This window comes from Tamandua tetradactyla, chromosome 6 (assembly GCF_023851605.1).
Source record: "Tamandua tetradactyla isolate mTamTet1 chromosome 6, mTamTet1.pri, whole genome shotgun sequence".
Classification (NCBI taxonomy): Eukaryota; Metazoa; Chordata; class Mammalia; order Pilosa; family Myrmecophagidae; genus Tamandua; species Tamandua tetradactyla.
The window spans coordinates 156,033,816-156,055,021 of NC_135332.1; the positions used below are offsets into that span (position 1 = coordinate 156,033,816).

General features: G+C 34.8%; 1 long non-coding RNA gene and 1 other non-coding gene across 2 annotated transcripts; both read left to right on the top strand.

Moving 5' to 3' along the window:
• Positions 1 to 3,061: 3,061 nt before the first annotated feature.
• LOC143689106 (U5 spliceosomal RNA) lies at positions 3,062 to 3,176 on the top strand. Its single transcript, XR_013178577.1, has one exon. It is a non-coding gene; the product is annotated as a U5 spliceosomal RNA (small nuclear RNA).
• Positions 3,177 to 8,559: 5,383 nt separating this feature from the next.
• Positions 8,560 to 13,174, top strand: LOC143686449 (uncharacterized). The gene is made up of 3 exons (XR_013177157.1): positions 8,560 to 8,717; positions 9,995 to 10,326; positions 13,063 to 13,174. It is a non-coding gene; the product is annotated as an uncharacterized LOC143686449 (long non-coding RNA).
• The last annotated feature ends 8,032 nt before the right edge of the window (positions 13,175 to 21,206 follow it).

The window sequence follows — 21,206 nt, forward strand, 5'->3', positions numbered from 1 at the left end:
TAGATAGCAAAGAAGATTTTGTAAAATTAAATTCCCTCTGAAATACACAAGAGTTTAAGGTAAGATAATGTTATGCTGAATATAAAAATGTTTGGCTTCCAAAACTCTTCCACAACTTCGAATTATTTTTATGGAGACTAAGCCTCTAAGGAGAATTACCTCCTTCATATTTTTATTAGAGTAACTTCAGATTCTACTGTAATTAAAACACAAAAATATAGCATATATAATTTTCTGTAACTGAAAGCAAGGAATCTAATGCAGGTTACAAAAGCAATTTCACAGTTATAATTGGACAAAACACCTCACCTGGAACTTAAACATCAACATGATGTTAACCTATCATGAGCATGAGGGGCGCTATAGGTTTGGGGCTGTCCATTTGACAATTTTTTTGAGGTAATTAAACTGTATTTTCCAATTTCTTATCATCTGTTCCACATTGCTCCATTCCTTGGATCACTCCTCAGATATGTCCTTAAATTCATTCTGAGAAATTCAGTAGCCAGGGGGCCACTGATAGTCTTACGGAAATGGAGAGGTTTCCTGTTGATGCACTTTGTCGATTTCTGGTCTGAAATTCAGAATGACAATACAATATTTCATTTTCTTTTCTTGCAGAGTGGGAATTTAGAAAAAATATAAATGCATAGAGAGTTTTATGTAAATAGAAACATTAGATGGGCTCTAAATTTCTAAGTTTCATATTTACCTTATTTTTAGCTCAATCGTTCAAATAGCATTAATTGAAATCTATTTATTCACAGATATTCATTAGTTCAATCACCAATCATCGAAACTCACTATGTGCCATCTATCCTAAATCAGATATTCTTCAAAAAGGAACCTGAAATCATCTAGTAGATAATGCATAATGCATAAAAGACACCAAACAGAATATAATGCAAATACACATGTATGTGTGTATTTGAGTATGTCTATTCACTATATACTTTGATAAGTGGTAAGGAAAGCATAGGCATAGAAAAAAGGTATAAGGCATAAGATTACCTTTGCTAAATGATGCTAATATCATCTTCCCACACTTGGCCTTAGATGTTCAAACTTTTTTGCTACTACCAATTGGAAGAACTGTTGACCACAGAGCAGTTTTCTGCTTAAATTTAGTGTTTGCAGTTTTGTCACCAAAGTGATCTTCCCAGGACTCCCACAGTTGTGAATTTGTGAAAGGAAGCTTAAGTTTGGTATCTAACAAGAAGACTACATGTGAAACGATTTTTGAACTTGCATTTGTCTGAGCCTGTTAAAAATCAGCACCTATAAACAAATTATTCACAATTTGAGTGAAAATGTGCCTACAACTACATTAAATTTAAGATAATTTACTCAGTAATGCTGGTCACTGAGTTGCGTTAGGCTTTAAATGGATGGTAGCTTTTTAAGTATATTTAAAAATCTCCATCTGCATTAGAAGATTAAAAACCCTTACTATAGAAGGTTTCATATTTTCCTGAATTAACAACCTAATTTTAGAATATGTTCTTCAAATTTTAAAGCGAGCAATAAATAAAATGCTTCTTTCTTAAATGAGTCAGCATCAGTTAAGAGGCAGAAACAGGAGGCTATCTAGTGGACATCAAAGTGCTAATTTTATTATTAAAACAACACTAGGCATTTATCAATTGGTTTACATTGAGTCATGGTTTGGTAATAAATGATATCTAAGTTTTAGTGGCTTACAGTAACAATCAAAAGGTTTATTTCTTGATCACCTGACGTGTTCATTGTGGGTGACTCTCCTCTGCTTCATGTCTCCCCATTTTGAAGTCTAGGTTAAAGGGGAAGTCCCTCTCCGAGACATGTCAATACCATATGGAGGCAAAAACGTGACGGCAGAACCATTTTATGGCTCTTAGGGCTTCTGTTCAGAAATGGTTCATGTCATTTCCCACACATTTAATTGTCAAAGGTAGACTTTTAAAACTCAGAGCTATTGATATTTGGATCAGATCATTCTCTGTTGTGGCAAACTCTCTCGTGCATTATTGTTTAGCAACGTCTCTGGTCTTTATCCACTAGGTACCAATAGTACCTCCCCCAAATTATGAGAATCAAAAATGTCTCTAAACATTACCACATGATCACAGGGTGTGATGCAGGCTGCAGGTGAAGGTGCACAACTTACCCTGGTTGCAAAATACATGTCTAAAGAAATTTACTTGGTCAAACCTGTGGAAGAGAAGAATGATCCCATCCCATGGAGAAGGCCACTGGAGGGGCGCCTGGGAGGGCGGGTTCCCAAAGAAAAGCAGCCTGAGAGGAGAGAAGTGCGTATTTTTACAACAATTTGATCCACACACATTTTAGCAAAAAGTTGGGCTTTCCTATGAGTATGATGTCTCCAAAGATAAATCCATTGTGCCATTCCTGCTTGCAACTTCATGTGCCCAATCATTTGATGATCATCTTTAAATAAGTAAAAGATAGTTAAAATTTCCCATGGAAGATTATCTATTTAAAAAAAATCAGTCTCACAATACCTTAATTAAATTAACTCCAAGGTTATTTTGAACCTGAGACCAAAAACAGAAAAAAAAAAAAGTCCAATGTTTTATCAAAGCGCATTATCCAAGGTTTTACAATGAGATTAAATGAGAAAATATAGACACCACAAAAATAAAATCCCAACCATGAGCAGATGCTTTCCAACTGATCCTTTATCATTGTCAGTGAAAAAGTAATGCTTGATCAACATATTAAAGTACCAAAGGAAGTAAATCCTTGTAGGTAAGTTTAAAATCCTTGATGAAATACAATCTAAAATCAGATAATCATTCGTTTATGAGCTAAAACATAAATTAATCAAATTTCAAAACTATTAAATTAAACCCCCAAATCATTCTTCTCAATAGTTTATTGTATTCACTCTCATTTTGAGGCAAAATTAGAGCTCCTTTAAGGGTTATAAGCTACATAGTATCTCAGGTTATTAATGAAGTCTCTTCTAGATCCTACTGCTGATCTTATGTTATACAGTTGATCACAATTATTTCCTGGATGTATCAAAAAGTCCAATAAATTAGTAAGAAAAGACTGGCTCATACTCTCGTTCCTCTTCAGATCGTTTAAGTTTTTTGCTTTTACTAAAGACTTCCGTGGGGAGAAACACTCTGAGTTTGTGCCTAATTTTTCAAGGCTTTGCGCTTTGCAGGGCTTACCAAATTATAAAAATACATATTTAAAAAGAAGGAAAGGACTGGCTCATACCCAAGATGTTTAGTATTATTTATTCCTATGGCAAGGCTATTCATGCAAATTGTGTTCTAATAATCCAAAATCTAGCATTGTCCCCCAAATTGGCAGAGTCACAGTGGTATTTTAGACAAACAGAGTTAATGGAGAAATCTTTGTATTTCATCTTACTATGATGTCTGCATCATGTCTCATGGTAGAATGTAATCCACTAAAATTTGGCATGTATTTTGCTTAAACAAGCCCCACTAAACCATATTTCACTTCCTGATTCCATTCTGTGTTTTGTCTATAGAATTACAGAGAGATGCAATAGAAACTAGGGTTAAAAGAAATAACAACTGAATTTTTGCCCCTCAATTGTAATCTGCCTTTATCAATAGGGAGTCACAGTAATCAAGCAAGTGGAATAAAATATTATTTATAGTACTATGAACAGCTAGGGTTTCACATATGGCTGGAAAGCTGTTAAGTTTAATACAATGTGTGTGCTCATGCTGTGCCACCAGATTAATCATATCATAAAGGGACAGAAATTGCTAGAAGCCAAAGGATTCCTAATGGAATTAGGAATTCTACTAAATCTAATCCATGGTCAGGAAAGAATGAGAATACATCATCTGGGCAGACCTGAAGGGAATGAAGGAGACAAAGTTTAAGTCAAGTAAAATCATCTTCCCTTTCAGGTAAGCCAATCTTCTGCAGACGAAGAGCACTTTACGCAAAGAAAACTAGAGACAACAAATGAAATTTCCTTTCTCCCCCCATGTAAAATTTTTATGTGATAGTTATTAATATAATAAAAATGAAGACATTTGTCAATCTACAAAATTCATAGAACTCTGATTCTTTTTGACCTTTAAATACATGCCATTAAAATATTCATTATGAAGAATGATACTCTAACGTACATTACATGATTTTTAGTGTTCTTATGCATCCGTTGGATATATTGGTAAGAGAGGGATAACTTGGTTGTAAGTATGCATATGTAATAAATATGCCAAAGAGTTTACTAAAATGGTTAAAAAAATGTAGTCTTCTACTAGTGGTCAATAAAAGGTTCAATTGTTACACATCGCAACCAAAACTTGAGATTGTCAGTTTATCTAATTTTAGTCATTCTAATTTATTTAAAAGTGTATCTCTTTGAGTTTTATCTAACTTTATTTAAAATTAATATACAGTGGGCTGGCCACAGTGGTTCAGCAGGCAAGAATGTTCGCCTGCCATGCCAGAGGACCTGGGTTCAATTCCCGGTGCCTGCCCATGTGAAAAAAAAAAAAAAAAAAAGAGAATTAATATACAGTGAAATTTACTTGAATTTTGTTTTCATTTCATTCATAGTTGACAAACATAGAAGCATGAACCAATAACACAATAAGGATCCAGAACAGTTTCATTACCACAAAAACTTTAGTGCTATTCCTTTATAGGTACACCCTACTCCAGCCCTAACCCTGACAACCACTGATCTGTTTTCCAACTTTATAGCTTTGTTTGAGAATGTCACATAATAATGGAATTTTTCTTTTCTTTTTTTTTTTTTAACATGGGCAGGCACCAGGAACCGAACCCAGGTCCTCAGGCATGGCAGGCAAGCATTCTTGCCTGCTGAGCCACCGTGGCCCGCCCCATAATAATGGAATTTATATGATATAAATACAAATGGAAATATAGATATAAATGTTTATTATCTGACCTTCCAACTAGAATATAAACCACATAAGGACAGAGATATGTTTGGTTTCTTACTAGAATGGCACATAGAACAGCCACTTTATAGATATTTGATGAACAAATTAATAAATGAATGTTGTCTGTTAGAATGGTTTTCAATGCTTTTTTATTCATCCTCTTCGCTGTTTATTAATTCCCTCATTCAGAAGCCACTCTTTGTATAAGTATTCTCCAAAACTATTAACAATATTCTTTCTTTAAGTTGTATATATGGTAGCTAAAACTTGGTAGGTGTTAAACATGTTGATTTAATAGAAGCATAAAAGTATCTGGTCTGGGGCGGTATGATAGTGTCTCAGCAGGCAGAACTCTCACCTGCCATGCTGGAAACCCAGGTTCTATTTCTGTTACCTGCCCATGCAAAAAAAAAAAAAAAAAAAAGCATAGTCTGTTCTTAAAATACCTACTGTGCCACAATATGTTCAAATATTTTCAATTAGATGTATCTATTGAAGGTTGGACCTACTAATTGGTAGTATAATTGGGAAAAAACAACACTCATCAGTATGACAACAAAGAAAGGTAGAAAATCCAAGTAATTTGGAAGCAAAGAGGTAAAACATTAATTACAAATTAGCTGTTTTGTGGAAATGTAAATTTCGCTTGCAGAATTTAAAGCATAAAGCAGATTATGGGCTAATAAAAAGGTTTTAATTGGGAGCACTGGAGAAGTAGGAAATTTGAAAACATAAAACCTACTTCAAATGTGTAAAAGGGTGCTTCAAATATGATAGTCACAGAAGGTTAAATAAGGTTAAGACACTTAGGTGGAAGCAATATTATCCCAAGCTATATGTGAAAAGGCATATCAGTAACACCAAAACACTATTAGAATCATTTATTTCCATGAATGTATGTGCTCCTAGGATTTTTGTTTCCTTTTTGAAATTCTAGGACCATGAATTTCCTTATTGCATTAGTTATTTCTCACACCTAATTCAGTCTTTGTTAGAAACTGAGCCAACCCTTAAGACATCTCAAGTTAAAACATTTTTTTTGTCAAATAAAGAGAAAGTACAGTAATTCCTCAGGGATTCAGAGAAAGTTTCAAGGAGCATGGATCATCATTATTTGTTTTGTTCACTAAATAACTTTTCAAACTATTTTCTTAGAGTTCCAGGCACTAATATTGTGAAACAATTTTGAGTTATTTTTTCCAACATAAGGAAACAAAGGAAATGTGGGATATTAGTGAAATTAGTTTGGCCATTAGAATTCAGAAAAGGGCTTGGAGTAATAAAGAATAAAGAGGTATTTTTGACTTCCTCTGTAGTGAGCTCATGAGGGACTTTGCTGTCACTGTGACGTACAAGCTGGTTCTCAGATCGAGAAAAAATAAAGCTGAGTTACTTGCCAGTCTTACACTAGAATAACGTGAATTCAAGTATTACAATAAGTTTACTTTGAACTTTAGTGAATTAATATAAGCTATGGGAGTACTAATTTGGCTGGCAAAAAGTTACATTTTCCTTATTTTTTGTCATTAATCACAGCATGTCTTTTTTGCCCTATCCATTACCTAAGACTCTGCATCACTGATCATTTCCTTTGCAAAACATACAATGAGAAGCTGAGAGCTGGAAGACATAGAGTGCTGGTTCACGGGCTGAGACTGAAAGAAGGAGAGAGGGAGAGAGGGAAAGACAGTAACTAACAAATTGTGATGTTTAAAAAAAATATGGATTGAAATAGGACAGGCAGAGAGTACATATGGGAAAGTAGATTAAAATGTCAGGGGATATGTTATAATCAATTTTCACACACAACGTAGGAAGCAGTTTCTCTGTAACACTGGTTCTATCAACAGGGGATAAAGGCCAGATTGTAGCAAATTGCACAAGATGGGTTTAATATAATATTATATTGCCACATCTTTTGTTATGAGGTAGCATTTGATGAAAAATGCAAGTATGGTCAGTCAGGGATCAAAAGGTTCTATAGAAATACTATTGCTATTTTATTTTCATATTGATCAAGACATAGGTATTGACATAAGAACTCATTTGCCTAGGTGTACATAAAAGTGAAATAATATACAACTATTAAATGTGTTAAATTTGTTTACCTGGTTTTGGTGTGGCTTTAAAATCCATTATGTCCATTGGAAGTTGTTATGTCCCCAAAAAAGCCATGTCGTTTAATTCTGATTCAATATTGTAGGGTGGAAACCTTCGATTAGATTATTTGCATGGGGATTGACCCACCCAATTGTGGGTTCAATCTGCGAGCAACAGAGTCTGGAACAAGGATTAGCAGATGCCAGCCATGTGCCTTCCCAGTTGACAGAGGAAGTCTGGACCCATTGGCCTTTATTGATCAAGATTTCTTTCTATGGATGCCTTAGTCTGGACATTTTTATGGCCTTAGAACTGTAAAGCTTCAATGTAATAAATCATCTTTTAAAAACCTAATCCATTTCTAGTATATTGTATTCTGGCAGCTTTAACAAACCAAAACACCCATGCAATATTTTGTCTAAAGAGAATGCATCCATGCGAATTTGAAACTTTCATGTATCCCAGAAAAGCCAAGTTCTTTTTCCAATCCAATCTTGGGTGAACAGACCTATTTATTGTCTAAATGGAAACTTTGATTGGATAGTTTCCGTGGAGATGTGATACACTCAATTCTGAGTGTGACCTTTTGATTTGATGAAGATCTGGCTTTGCTCATTCACGGCAGGTCTTGACGAGTTTACTGGAGTCCTAAAAATTGCTGACATAGAGCTCAGACACAGACATTTGGAGAAGCTAGGAGAAGGCTGAGACATAGATGTTTGGAAATGCAGAAGCCTCAGGAGATACCAGGAGCTGAGTGAGCCAACAGAACCTAGACAGGTACCAGAACCCAGCAGACGTCGCCATGTGCCTTTCATGTTAAGCTGGCGGATGAAATCCAAAGTTTGGTCCCAGAGCAGCTAAAGAGAAATCTACTAGAATCAGAAGCTCAAAGCAATGAACCAGCAGTGAGGGCCTCAGACACCAGTCATGTGCCTTCCCAGCTTCCAGAGAAATCCCAGACGCCATTCAGGCTTTCTTCAGAGTCAAATTATTGTTCTCTGGATGCTTTAGCTGGACATTTTTAAGACCTTAGAACTGTAAACTCGTAACTTAATAAATTCCCTTTATAAAAGCCATTATATTTCTGGTATTTTGCAGTCCAGCAGCATTAGAAACTAAATCATATCTTTCAAAGTTATTATTAGACAAAACAGTGAAGAATTGTGGGGAAACCTCCCTTTGTTTAAATCTGAATTTGAGTTCTACTAACTCTCTAAGATTAAACAAGCTACCAATATCTCTGCCTAATTCCCATCATTTCTAAAAGAGGGATAATAAAAATACAGCGTAGGATTTCTTTGAGTTTTAAAGCATTTTGAAACTATTAGGAGAATATCTGACACATAAGTATCGTTCAAATATTAGTTATAATTAATGAAATATCCCACGAGGGTTGAAAGAGGAAGGAAAGTTTCTACATATTCCTAGTATAAACAAATTTCTCTTCTTTTGAAGGGAGGAGCTGTCTGTATGCCTGTATTCCATAATGCATTATGATGGCACTGACTGCATTGTTGAAAAGGCATTTTTGGTGGATACACACCTTGGTGACTGCTCCCTCCAATATGTCACATCCTTGTGTAATTTCTTGTCAGGGTGAATGTGGGCAAGACCTGCAAAATTGATTCTAAGCCAATAGATTGTGACAAAGGTAGTGGAATACCATTCCCATGATTATACTATGCTACAGATCAAAGGTAGAAGGTAAAAACCTTGATTAGGTTATATTATATGAGTTCATCTTAACAGACCAAGTGGGAGAGACTCCTTTGTTGACTGTGAAGAGGTAAACTGCCATGCAGTGAGAAGGCCATGTGGCAGGAACTGCCAGAGGTCTCTAAGAGCTAAGAGCAACTCCTGGCCAACAGCCAGCAAGCAAATCGGGTTCTCAGTCCTATGACCTTGAGGAGATGAATTTTGCTAATAACTGGCATGGACTACTGTCTCATCAGAGGTTCAACTGGGAAAAGATATGCTTTTAAGCTTCACGTTTATTTTCTGACACAATATGCAGATAAACTTATACATGTCCATGTGTGTGTGTGAAGTGAATGTATATGGATTAGTGTGTTTGGTGACAACAGTATTACTATTAAAGGAATATTTTACCACCAATTTAGAATGTATGTGATTACTGGTATACTGTATAGACAAGTCTAAGGAACAGAATCAATTCCCAGCATTTTCCATAAATGTTATTTCAATGCTGAGACTGTGAAGATTTCTATTTCCCACCTGAGATCAGATGCATGGGAAAATTTTCATTCATCTATAAATAAATCTGCATTAATTATCCTTCATATATGCTCCCATTTAGTCCTTGATGAATAAAACTTGGTGACTTAAAGACATTAGCTGAATTTGGTTATGACTTTTAAATTTATTGGTAAATTAATATATATTACCAACTACAGAGTCAGATTTCCTAGGCAGGAGTCATTGAAAAGTGAAAATAATTATGTATATGTCCAAAACATACACCTATCTTCAAATGATCATCAGAAAGGGGATGAGTAGTACCTTGGTTTGTATCACCCAAGGTATTGCTTCAGGTTTCTACCTCATGTAACAAAAGTATCCTACAGGTTGAGATCTTTAAGTCATTCAATCTTCACATTGAACATGTGTCCTTCTCTAAAGTAGTACTGCAGCTACAACTTTATTGCTGCCTACAATCACATCAAAATTTACTGCTATAAAGGGTACAACAATTTTATAATGTCACAGATCTGTGGAACAGGAATGCAGAAGAGGCAGAGTGGGAATGGCTTCTCTCTTACAGAAATAGACTTACAGTTGAAGATCTGGGTGGTTAAGGGCTGGACCAATTGTGCCTGGAGGGCTTACTTCCCAAACGACTCCTTCACTGACGTGGCACTCTGGGGTGACAGTTTGGATTACCTGGGATTGTTAAACAGAGCATGATAGCTGCCTTCTTCATGGGGCTTAGGCTTCTCACGATATGTCCCCTCTGTGTGCAGTGAAATCACTGAGAAGGAATATTCTGAGAGCTGGAGTTTCTGGAGAGCCACGTGGAAGCTGGATGCCCTTTACCGACTCAACTGCTGAATTTCTGTAATGTCACTTTCATCATATTCTATTGATTGCAAGTGAACATAGGGCCAGACTAGATTCAAGAGGATAGAAATCAGACCAATATTTTGAGGAGAGGACAGAGTAGAAGAATGTATAGGAAGGGAGACAGTGCTGCGGGCAACTTTGGACAACACAATCTGCCACACATGGCATGTTAAAGCCTTGAGTGAAAAGCCAGAGGATTTGGACTTCAATATTTCTTCCAATACTAATTCAGGTAAGTCATTAGCCATTCCAGTCTTTAGTTTACTTATGTGTACTCTAAAGATTTTGAATTACCTAATTTAGATAATTAGGGTCCAAAGAATATATGATCCTGAACATAACTAGATAGAATCTCTCATTTTGTACTTCTCCTATGTACTGCCAGGACTGCTGGGGTAGTTATAAAACCAGTGGGTAAGCACAATTCTAGTTTGATCTCTACTGGAACCTAGTAAAGGTAAATAATATGTAATAAGATGGTTACTAAAACAATTATATATTATGTAGTTAAAATAATAACTTGAGGTATAACATAATAGGGTTTAAAGGCTCTGCCCTTATTTTATTTATTCAACATTTTTCAGTTGTGTGTTTTTTATGACATTACAAAAATATACTAAAATATAAATACATTTTTATTACGAGAATATCATTCCTTAATTTGCAATTTGCTACTGCAATAAAAGCATCATGGTAAAGAGGCTTCATTTTTATTGGTTTGTTATATAACCTTATGGTTTGGAAAATAAAATGAATCTGCAATTATTTAGAAGTTTTAGTAAGATCCTGAGAGTGGTGCTTATAAATATTCTCATTTATATCATAATTATTTGAATAGTAAGAATTCAGTGAAAAAGCACAGATTGAGTATTAAGTTCAGGATTATTCAGGCTTATTAGGTTTTAAGTATTAGACATATTAAGATACACCTTTTAGAAGAAAACTAATTATATTTATGATACAGCATAAGCAATACTTAAAATGGTAAGAAATCAAACTTTAATTATTCACTTTCATACTCATAGCTGTATGTATTTTGACAAGTTATTCAGACTTCACTTGCTTACTTTGCAAGATAAAAATATTTATTTGCAGATTTTAAAAGTCCTTTACATCTCTAAATTTCTGTGCAAAATAGCATAAAAAGTTAAAATCTCAGTCCACAGAGTATAATAACTGACATTTCTGGTCAGATATTTAGTACTTTTAGTCTTAAAGCTTAACAACTATCTGTAGATCTATTTATATATGTCATTATTTATCCTATAATCACAAATCAATTATTAGATTTAGTACTATGCAACCTAATCCTATTCAATGAAATACATAAAGCACTATTATCAAGAAAATATTGCATATTTATATTGGCTAATTTTGACTTGTATTTGTGTGGTGATCTGTAGTTTGGAGAGCTTTTTGTGGGGCAGGATAAATCAACTTAAACTATTAACTATTCTTTTCTTCAAATATTGTTGTCAAGGCATCTTTTGAATTGATTCTCTGTTCTTAGTCCTTTGCTGGAAGCCCATTTGGGGTTTAGCTAAATAAAACGAATTGGTAGAAACTGAAATTAGGACCTGTCAAGTTTATGCTTCGTGTAGCTATCCAAATAATTGGTTTATATAAAAATCTATTAAGAATCTCAACTTAATCAAAGACTTTAAAGTCTTATCATTACAGCATCACTTATTCAGAGGGAATTTTGCACAAGATTGGAATCAGAAACAGTCATTAAGATAAAAAAATGAGCCAAGTAACTAATAAAGTGACATAGTGACATGCAATTTATAGTGTCAAACTATAATTGGGACCTGATTCTCCAAAATGTTGAAACACAGCAATGCAAGATAGTTTTCTCAGGATTGTGATTTGAGGAGAATTGATTCAAGTCTCTTAAAAGACTAAGTCAATTTTCTACAAATTATAATTTTTGGAGGTTGAGATCTTTATCAGATGTTTGCAATAACAGAAATGTCATTTGGAGAAAGATAAACATATTTAAATAAAAGGTAATCACCCAAGTGGATTAATCATGAATTACCAATCACTTACAAAGTCTGTTTGTAGTTGGAGAACAAACGGGACAAAGGACAAAGAAGTTTTGAATATGGTTAAAATGCTGAGTTTGATAGTTCTGAATGAAGGCAACTTTTAAAAGGGATAATTGGTAATGGACGTGGCTAGTAATTTAGAGACTATCTAAATCTTGCTGCAGACAGAGGATATTTTAATCTAGTTAGAAGACATTGAAGAAAGTTGAAACCTACTCAAAAGATTCCTCAATAACATTTAGATAATATAGCCATTTAAAATATTTTTTCAAATTGCAATATTGTCTATAAGTATAGTTTGTGGTCATGTTTTACCCCATTGTTTAAAGACTTCATATACTATTGTTGCATGAAAGGCAACATGGTATTTGTGGCCACTTATTTATAGGTTCGGATTCATGGACAACACAGACTTCAGTGATATAAAAACAAATTTTATTAAGAAAGTAAGTGAAAAAAAGTAATTCAAAAAGCTTTAAACAATAAGTCATAGCTGCATCACCAGATAAGATGGCACCAACCCTTGAAGAGATGTGTTAGGAAGTCTTGGGAGTAACATTCCAAGTCTCATTAGTAAAAATCCACAGCAGAGTATTCCTTTCTCTGATAAGATTCTGATGAGGTGCTCTCTCTTTCTCATAACATTCTCCTCTCCTTCTTCTTCTTCCTCAGAAGATTCTCCTCTCTCCTTCTTCTTCTTCATAAGTTTCTCCTCTCTCTTTCTTTTTCTACTACTCTTTAGATTCTCTGGTCTAACTGCTTGCATGTGTTTTTTTTTGATATCTTTACACAATAGTGTCCAAAATCTAATTAGCTTATATGATCAGGCCCAGTTGGGTTTCTTTTGGGAACTGGATAGGGACTGAGAGGAGCTCCCTGGGACCCAGATATCCTTATCAAAGTACACCTCCTTCCAGGAAGAAAGCCAGTCCTCCCAGCTGGAGTGCACCTTTCAACTTTCTTACCGAGGCCACATAATGACAACATCAGCTGAACAGAACAGACTCTACAAAGTTTTCTTTCCTTTACAACCACATATTTTCAATAATAAAAAGGAATTTGTATTTAACTCAAAATAAAATGTTTCAATACACAGATAAAATATGCAAAAATTCTTTCAAATGTTGTTTGGGGAAAGTTGTATGTTTAATTTAGCAGAAGAACATGCTAACTAGCTAGCTTATTTTTCTCAATTCAATACATACCAGATAAGTTAGTATTCCCTAAAAGCAGCATATTTCCTGAGGATAGCCATGCTGTACAATAGCTTTTATTTACATACTGGGTAGTAGCAGTAACACATATCCTGAAATATTAAATTCTAAACTACTTTAAAACATTATCTTTCATATTCCTTGGTTAGGAAATATTTTCTATGTGGGAAGATCTTGAGTCACAGAATAATGCAGAAAATAAATTACTCTTCCTCTTTGATTCTCCCTATATTTGTATATTCTTGATATCATAATCAAGAAAATGCTGGTAAATTCTAGCATTTGAGAGAATTTAGAGACCAGTCATCTACAAAAATTTTATCAGTATACTTAAATATACAGCCTCTTCGTATGTGTATGTATTCACAAATATGAGGATGCGTTATGTTATTTAATTGTAAAATAATATAAAGATATACTATAAAATATAAAAACATATCCTTTAACTGTAAAATAAGAATATGTTATAAAATATAGGGATGTATTATATAATTGTGAAACTCAGGAAAATATGAAATATAAAGAAAGTAATAAATGCAATATAAATAAAAGTCTGAATACATTCCTTTGGCATATCGATGGATAGCTTACACACTCTCTGGGGTAGACACTTCTATTGGTGATTGTACAAAAGTACATTCTGTGATTGAGGGGATCCACCTTGTTCACTATTATAAACTTGCACATTTATAACCTTATTGAGCAGGTTTTATGTGACAATTAGAATGAATTTACTTTACCTGATCAGGTCTAAAGGGCAGAATTTATGAGAGCTATCTGAATCCTTTGGAAAGCTTCATCCTAAGATTCAGCCCACATTTTTTTTTTACCATTGCTCTCATATATCTGAGCAATGAAAAAATGTCCTAATCAATCAATCCTGTATCTCTCCTTAAACACACAGAGAAAGACTATGATATTAAACTTATTTTTATCAACTGACACCATTTTTGGAATTATTTTTGCAGATATCCATAAAATTCCCACCTACTCTTTCATACATAATACATCACGCCCAAATACTTATAGCGACATTCAATGGTAGCCACTCTCTGGTTTCAATGTTTCTTACCAATTTTAACTTGCACCCCTGTGTACTTTTTTCACTTGCACCCCTGTGTACATTTTATGTTCCATCCACAGTGGAAACTATATTGTTCCCAGGACTAAGTCAGAGTTTTCGCCCAGCTGTTCCCTTCCAGTCCAGTATTTTCTTCTCCAGGCATGTCTTCTTTCAATGCTACCTCAAGTCATACATTGACTAAAGCTCCAACATACAGCATGAATCCTTTCTTAACAGAATGAATTAGAAGCAATATTTCCACCCTCTTATTTTACAATTCTTTGTTTACATTTTAAATGAGTTGTTGCAGTCTGCCTAAAGATTATTTACCCAGCAGATAACTTAGTGCATTTTTGTTGGTCTGAATCTATTAAGATATTTGGGACTTAGAATTTTGCTTAGGCCCCCTCCTTCAGCATGATGCATTATTTTAAAAATGATCAGTAGATAAAGGTTTATTTCATATTCACTATATTTCTACATTATCTATTTTGATACTTGAAAAAGTTAGGCAAAATATTTTGTTAAATATTGTAGGAGTTCTTAAAATAACATTATTTCTGTTCATTGTTCTAATCCATCTGATGGAAATACTTTAAATGAACCTTATGCACAATTCTGGTTGTTATTTTAAATAGTGTTCATTGATTTTTTTCCCCATTGTTGGGGCATTCATATTCTTTATAAGTGAGTATTGAGCTTTGTTATTATTTTAAGGCTATTACTAACTTTATTGTTTGGGTGATGAAGGCATTTTAAATACTTTAATTAATATTTAAAACACATCTCTAGGAAAGTATAGATTGCTAACACTTTTTTTTTTATTAATTAAAAAAAGAATTAACAAAACAATTAGAAATCATTTCAATCTACATGTACAATCAGTAATTCTTAATAACATCACATAGTTGCATATTCATCATTTCTTAGTACATTTGCATCGATTTAGAAAAAGAAATAAAACGACAACAGAATAAGAATTAAAACAATAATAGAAAGAAAAAAAAAACAAAAAAAACAAAAACAAAAAACCTATACCTCACATGCAGCTTCATTCAGTGTTTTAACATAATTGCATTACAATTGGGTAGTATTGTGCTGTCCATTTCTGAGTTTTTATATCCAGTCCCGTTGTACAGTCTGTATCCCTTCATCTCCAATTATCCCTTCTCTTTTCTTTTTTTTTTTAATTAACGGAAAAAAAGAAATTAACCCAACATTTAGAGATCATACCATTCTACACATGCAATCATTAATTCTTAACATCATCACATAGCTGCATGATCATCATTTCTTAGTACATTTGCATTGGTTTAGAAGAACTAGCAACATAACCGAAAAAGATATAGAATGTTAATATAGAGAAAAAAATAAAAGTAATAATAGTAAAATCAAAACAAAACAACACAAAACAAAACAAAAACCTATAGCTCAGATGCAGCTTCATTCAGTGTTTTAACATGATTACTTTACAATTAGGTATTATTGTGCTGTCCATTTTTGAGTTTTTGTATCTAGTCCTGTTGCACAGTCTGTATCCCTTCAGCTTCAATTACCCATTGTCTTACCCTGTTTCTAACTCCTGCTGAACTCTGTTACCAATGACATATTTCAAGTTTATTCTCGAATGTCCGTTCACATCAGTGGGACCATACAGTATTTGTCCTTTAGTTTTTGGCTGGATTCACTCAGCATAATATTCTCTAGGTCCATCCATGTTATTACATGGTTCATGAGTTTATCTTGTCTTAAAGCTGCATAATATTCCATCGTATGTATATACCACAGTTTGTTTAACCACTCTTCTGTTGATGGAGATTTTGGCTGTTTCCATCTCTTTGCAATTGTAAATAATGCTGCTATAAACATTGGTGTGCAAATGTCCGTTTGTGTCTTTGCCCTTAAGTCCTTTGAGTAGATACCTAGAAATGGTATTGCTGGGTCGTATGGCAATTCTATATTCAGCTTTTTGAGGAACCGCCAAACTGCCTTCCACAGTGGTTGCACCCTTTGACATTCCCACCAACAGTGGATAAGTGTGCCTCTTTCTCCGCATCCTCTCCAGCACTTGTCATTTTCTGTTTTGTTGATAATGGCCATTCTGGTGGGTGTGAGATGATATCTCATTGTGGTTTTGATTTGCATTTCTCTAATGGCCAGGGACATTGAGCATCTCTTCATGTGCCTCTTGGTCATCCGTATTTCCTCTTCTGAGAGGTGTCTGTTCAAGTCTTTTTCCCATTTTGTAATTGGGTTGGCTGTCTTTTTGTTGTTGAGATGAACAATCTCTTTATAAATTCTGGATACTAGACCTTTATCTGATATATCATTTCCAAATATTGTCTCCCATTGTGAAGGCTGTCTTTCTACTTTCTTGATGAAGTTCTTTGATGCACAAAAGTGTTTAATTTTGAGGAGTTCCCATTTATTTATTTCCTTCTTCAGTGCTCTTGCTTTAGGTTTAAGGTCCATAAAACCGCCTCCAGTTGTAAGATCCATAAGATATCTCCCTACATTTTCCTCTAACTGTTTTATGGTCTTAGACCTAATGTTTAGATCTTTGATCCATTTTGAGTTAACTTTTGTATAGGGTGTGAGAGATGGGTCTTCTTTCATTCTTTTGCATATGGATATCCAGTTCTCTAGGCACCATTTATTGAAGAGACTGCTCTGTCCCAGGTGAGTTGGCTTGACTGCCTTATCAAAGATCAAATGTCCATAGATGAGAGGGTCTATATCTGAGCACTCTATTCGATTCCATTGGTCGATATATCTATCTTTATGCCAATACCATGCTGTTTTGACCACTGTGGCTTCATAATATGCCTTAAAGTCAGGCAGCGCGAGACCTCCAGCTTCGTTTTTTTTCCTCAAGATGTTTTTAGCAATTCGGGGCACCCTGCCCTTCCAGATAAATTTGCTTATTGGTTTTTCTATTTCTGAAAAATAAGTTGTTGGGATTTTGATTGGTATTGCATTGAATCTGTAAATCAATTTAGGTAGGATTGACATCTTAACTATATTTAGTCTTCCAATCCATGAACACGGTATGCCCTTCCATCTATTTAGGTCTTCTGTGATTTCTTTTAGCAGTTTTTTGTAGTTTTCTTTATATAGGTTTTTTGTCTCTTTAGTTAAATTTATTCCTAGGTATTTTATTCTTTTAGTTGCAATTGTGAATGGGATTCGTTTCTTGATTTCCCCCTCAGCTTGTTCCTTACTAGTGTATAGAAATGCTACAGATTTTTGAATGTTGATCTTGTAACCTGCTACTTTGCTGTACTCATTTATTAGCTCTAGTAGTTTTGTTGTGGATTTTTCCGGGTTTTCGACGTATAGTATCATATCGTCTGCAAACAGTGATAGTTTTACTTCTTCCTTTCCAATTTTGATGCCTTGTATTTCTTTTTCTTGTCTAATTGCTCTGGCTAGAACCTCCAACACAATGTTGAATAATAGTGGTGATAGTGGACATCCTTGTCTTGTTCCTGATCTTAGGGGGAAAGTTTTCAATTTTTCCCCATTGAGGATGATATTAGCTGTGGGTTTTTCATATATTCCCTCTATCATTTTAAGGAAGTTCCCTTGTATTCCTATCTTTTGAAGTGTTTTCAACAGGAAAGGATGTTGAATCTTGTCGAATGCCTTCTCTGCATCAATTGAGATGATCATGTGATTTTTCTGCTTTGATTTGTTGATATGGTGTATTACATTAATTGATTTTCTTATGTTGAACCATCCTTGCATACCTGGGATGAATCCTACTTGGTCATGATGTATAATTCTTTTAATGTGTTGTTGGATACGATTTGCTAGAATTTTATTGAGGATTTTTGCATCTGTATTCATTAGAGAGATTGGTCTGTAGTTTTCTTTTTTTGTAATATCTTTGCCTGGTTTTGGTATGAGGGTGATGTTGGCTTCATAGAATGAATTAGGTAGTTTTCCCTCCACTTCGATTTTTTTGAAGAGTTTGAAGAGAATTGGTACTAATTCTTTCTGGAACGTTTGGTAGAATTCACATGTGAAGCCATCTGGTCCTGGACTTTACTTTTTAGGAAGCTTTTGAATGACTGATTCAATTTCTTTACTTGTGATTGGTTTGTTGAGGTCATCTATGTCTTCTTGAGTCAGAGTTGGTTGTTCATGTCTTTCCAGGAACCCGTCCATTTCCTCTAAATTGTTGTATTTATTAGCGTAAAGTTGTTCATAGTATCCTGTTATTACCTCCTTTATTTCTGTGAGGTCAGTAGTTATGTCTCCTCTTCCATTTCTGATCTTATTTATTTGCATCCTCTCTCTTCTTCTTTTTGTCAATCTTGCTAAGGGCCCATCAATCTTATTGATTTTCTCATAGAACCAACTTCTGGCCTTATTGATTTTCTCTATTGTTTTCATGTTTTCAATTTCATTTATTTGTGCTCTAATCTTTGTTATTTCTTTCCTTTTGCTTGCTTTGGGGTTAGCTTGCTGTTCTTTCTCTAGTTCTTCCAAATGGATAGTTAATTCCTGAATTTTTGCCTTTTCTTCTTTTCTGATATAGGCATTTAGAGCAATAAATTTCCCTCTTAGCACTGCCTTTGCTGCGTCCCATAAGTTTTGATATGTTGTGTTTTCATTTTCATTCGCCTCGAGGTATTTGCTAATTTCTCTTGCAATTTCTTCTTTGACCCAGTCGTTGTTTAGGAGTGTGTTGTTGAGCCTCCACGTATTTGTGAATTTTCTGGCACTCTGCCTATTATTGATTTCCAACATCATTCCTTTATGGTCCGAGAAAGTGTTGTGTAAGATTTCAATCTTTTTAAATTTGTTGAGACTTGCTTTGTGACCCAGCATATGGTCTATCTTTGAGAATGATCCATGAGCACTTGAGAAAAAGGTGTATCCTGCTGTTGTGGGATGTAATGTCCTATAAATGTCTATTAAGTCTAGTTCATTTATAGTAATATTCAGATTCTCTATTTCTTTGTTGATCCTCTGTCTAGATGTTCTGTCCCTTGATGAGAGTGGTGAGTTGAAGTCTCCAACTATTATGGTATATGAGTCTATTTCCCTTTTCAGTGTTTGCAGTATATTCCTCACGTATTTTGGGGCATTCTGATTCGGTGCATAAATATTTATGATTGTTATGTCTTCTTGTTTAATTGTTCCTTTTATTAGTAGATAGTGTCCTTCTTTGTCTCTTTTAACTGTTTTACATTTGAAGTCTAATTTGTTGGATATTAGTATAGCCACTCCTGCTCTTTTCTGGTTGTTATTTGCATGAAATATCTTTTCCCAACCTTTCACTTTCAACCTATGTTTATCTTTGGGTCTAAGATGTGTTTCCTGTAGACAGCATATAGAAGGATCCTGTTTTTTAATCCATTCTGCCAATCTATGTCTTTTGATTGGGGAATTCAGTCCATTGACATTTAGTGTTATTACTGTTTGGATAATATTTTCCTCTAACATTTTGCCTTTTGTATTATATATATCATATCTGATTTTCCTTCTTTCTACACTCTTCTCCATACCTCTCTCTTCTGTCTTTTTGTATCTGACTCTAGTGCTCCCTTTAGTATTTCTTGCAGAGCTGGTCTCTTGGTCACAAATTCTTTCAGTGACTTTTTGTCTGAGAATGTTTTAATTTCTCCCTCATTTTTGAAGGATAATTTTGCTGGATATAGGAGTCTTGGTTGGCAGTTTTTCTCTTTTAGTATTTTAAATATATCATCCCACTGTCTTCTAGCTTCCATGGTTTCTGCTGAGAAATCTACACAAAGTCTTATTGGGTTTCCCTTGTATGTAATGGATTGTTTTTCTCTTGCTGCTTTCAAGATCTTCTCTTTCTCTTTGACCTCTGACATTCTAACTAGTAAGTGTCTTGGAGAACGCCTATTTGGGTCTAATCTCTTTGGGGTGCGCTGCACTTCTTGGATCTGTAATTTTAGGTCTTTCATAAGAGTTGGGAAATTTTCAGTGAAAATTTCTTCCATTAGTTTTTCTCCTCCTTTTCCCTTCTCTTCTCCTTCTGGGACACCCACAACACGTATATTTGTGCCGTTCATATTGTCCTTGAGTTCCCTGATACCCTGTTCAAACTTTTCCATTCTTTTCCCGATAGCTTCTGTTTCTTTTTGGAATTCAGATGTTCCATCATCCAAATCACTAATTCTATCTTCTGTCTCTTTAAATCTATCATTGTAGCTATCCATTATTTTTTCTATGTTTGCTACTTTATCCTTCACTTCCATAAGTTCTGCGATTTGTTTTTTCAGTTTTTCTATTTCTTCTTTATGTTCAGCCCATGTCCTCTTCATGTCCTCCCTCAATTTATCGATTTCATTTTTGAAGAGGTTTTCCATTTCTGTTCGTATATTCAGGATTAGTTGTCTCAGCTCTTGTGTCTCATTTGAGCTATTGGTTTGTTCCTTTGACTGGGCCATATTCTCAATCTTTTGAGCGTGGACAGTTATCTTCTGCTGCTGGTGTCTGGGCATTTATTCAGATTTCTCTTGGTGTTGGACCCAGCAAGGTTGTAATATTTTTCTGTGAAATCTCTGGGTTCTGTTTTTCTTATCCTGCCCAGTAGGTAGCGCTCGTGGCACACGTTTGTCTGTGGGTCCCACCAGTAAAAGGTGCTGTGGGACCTTAAACTTTGGAAAACTCTCACCGTCCTGGGGGTTCGCTAGCCGAAGCGGCTTGAGCCGGCCCTCGGTCCGAACGCAGGGAGGGTTGCTGGTCGCTGCAGCCAGGGAAAGAGCCCGTCCGAATTTCCTAGTCGGCCCTGGGCAACAAGCGT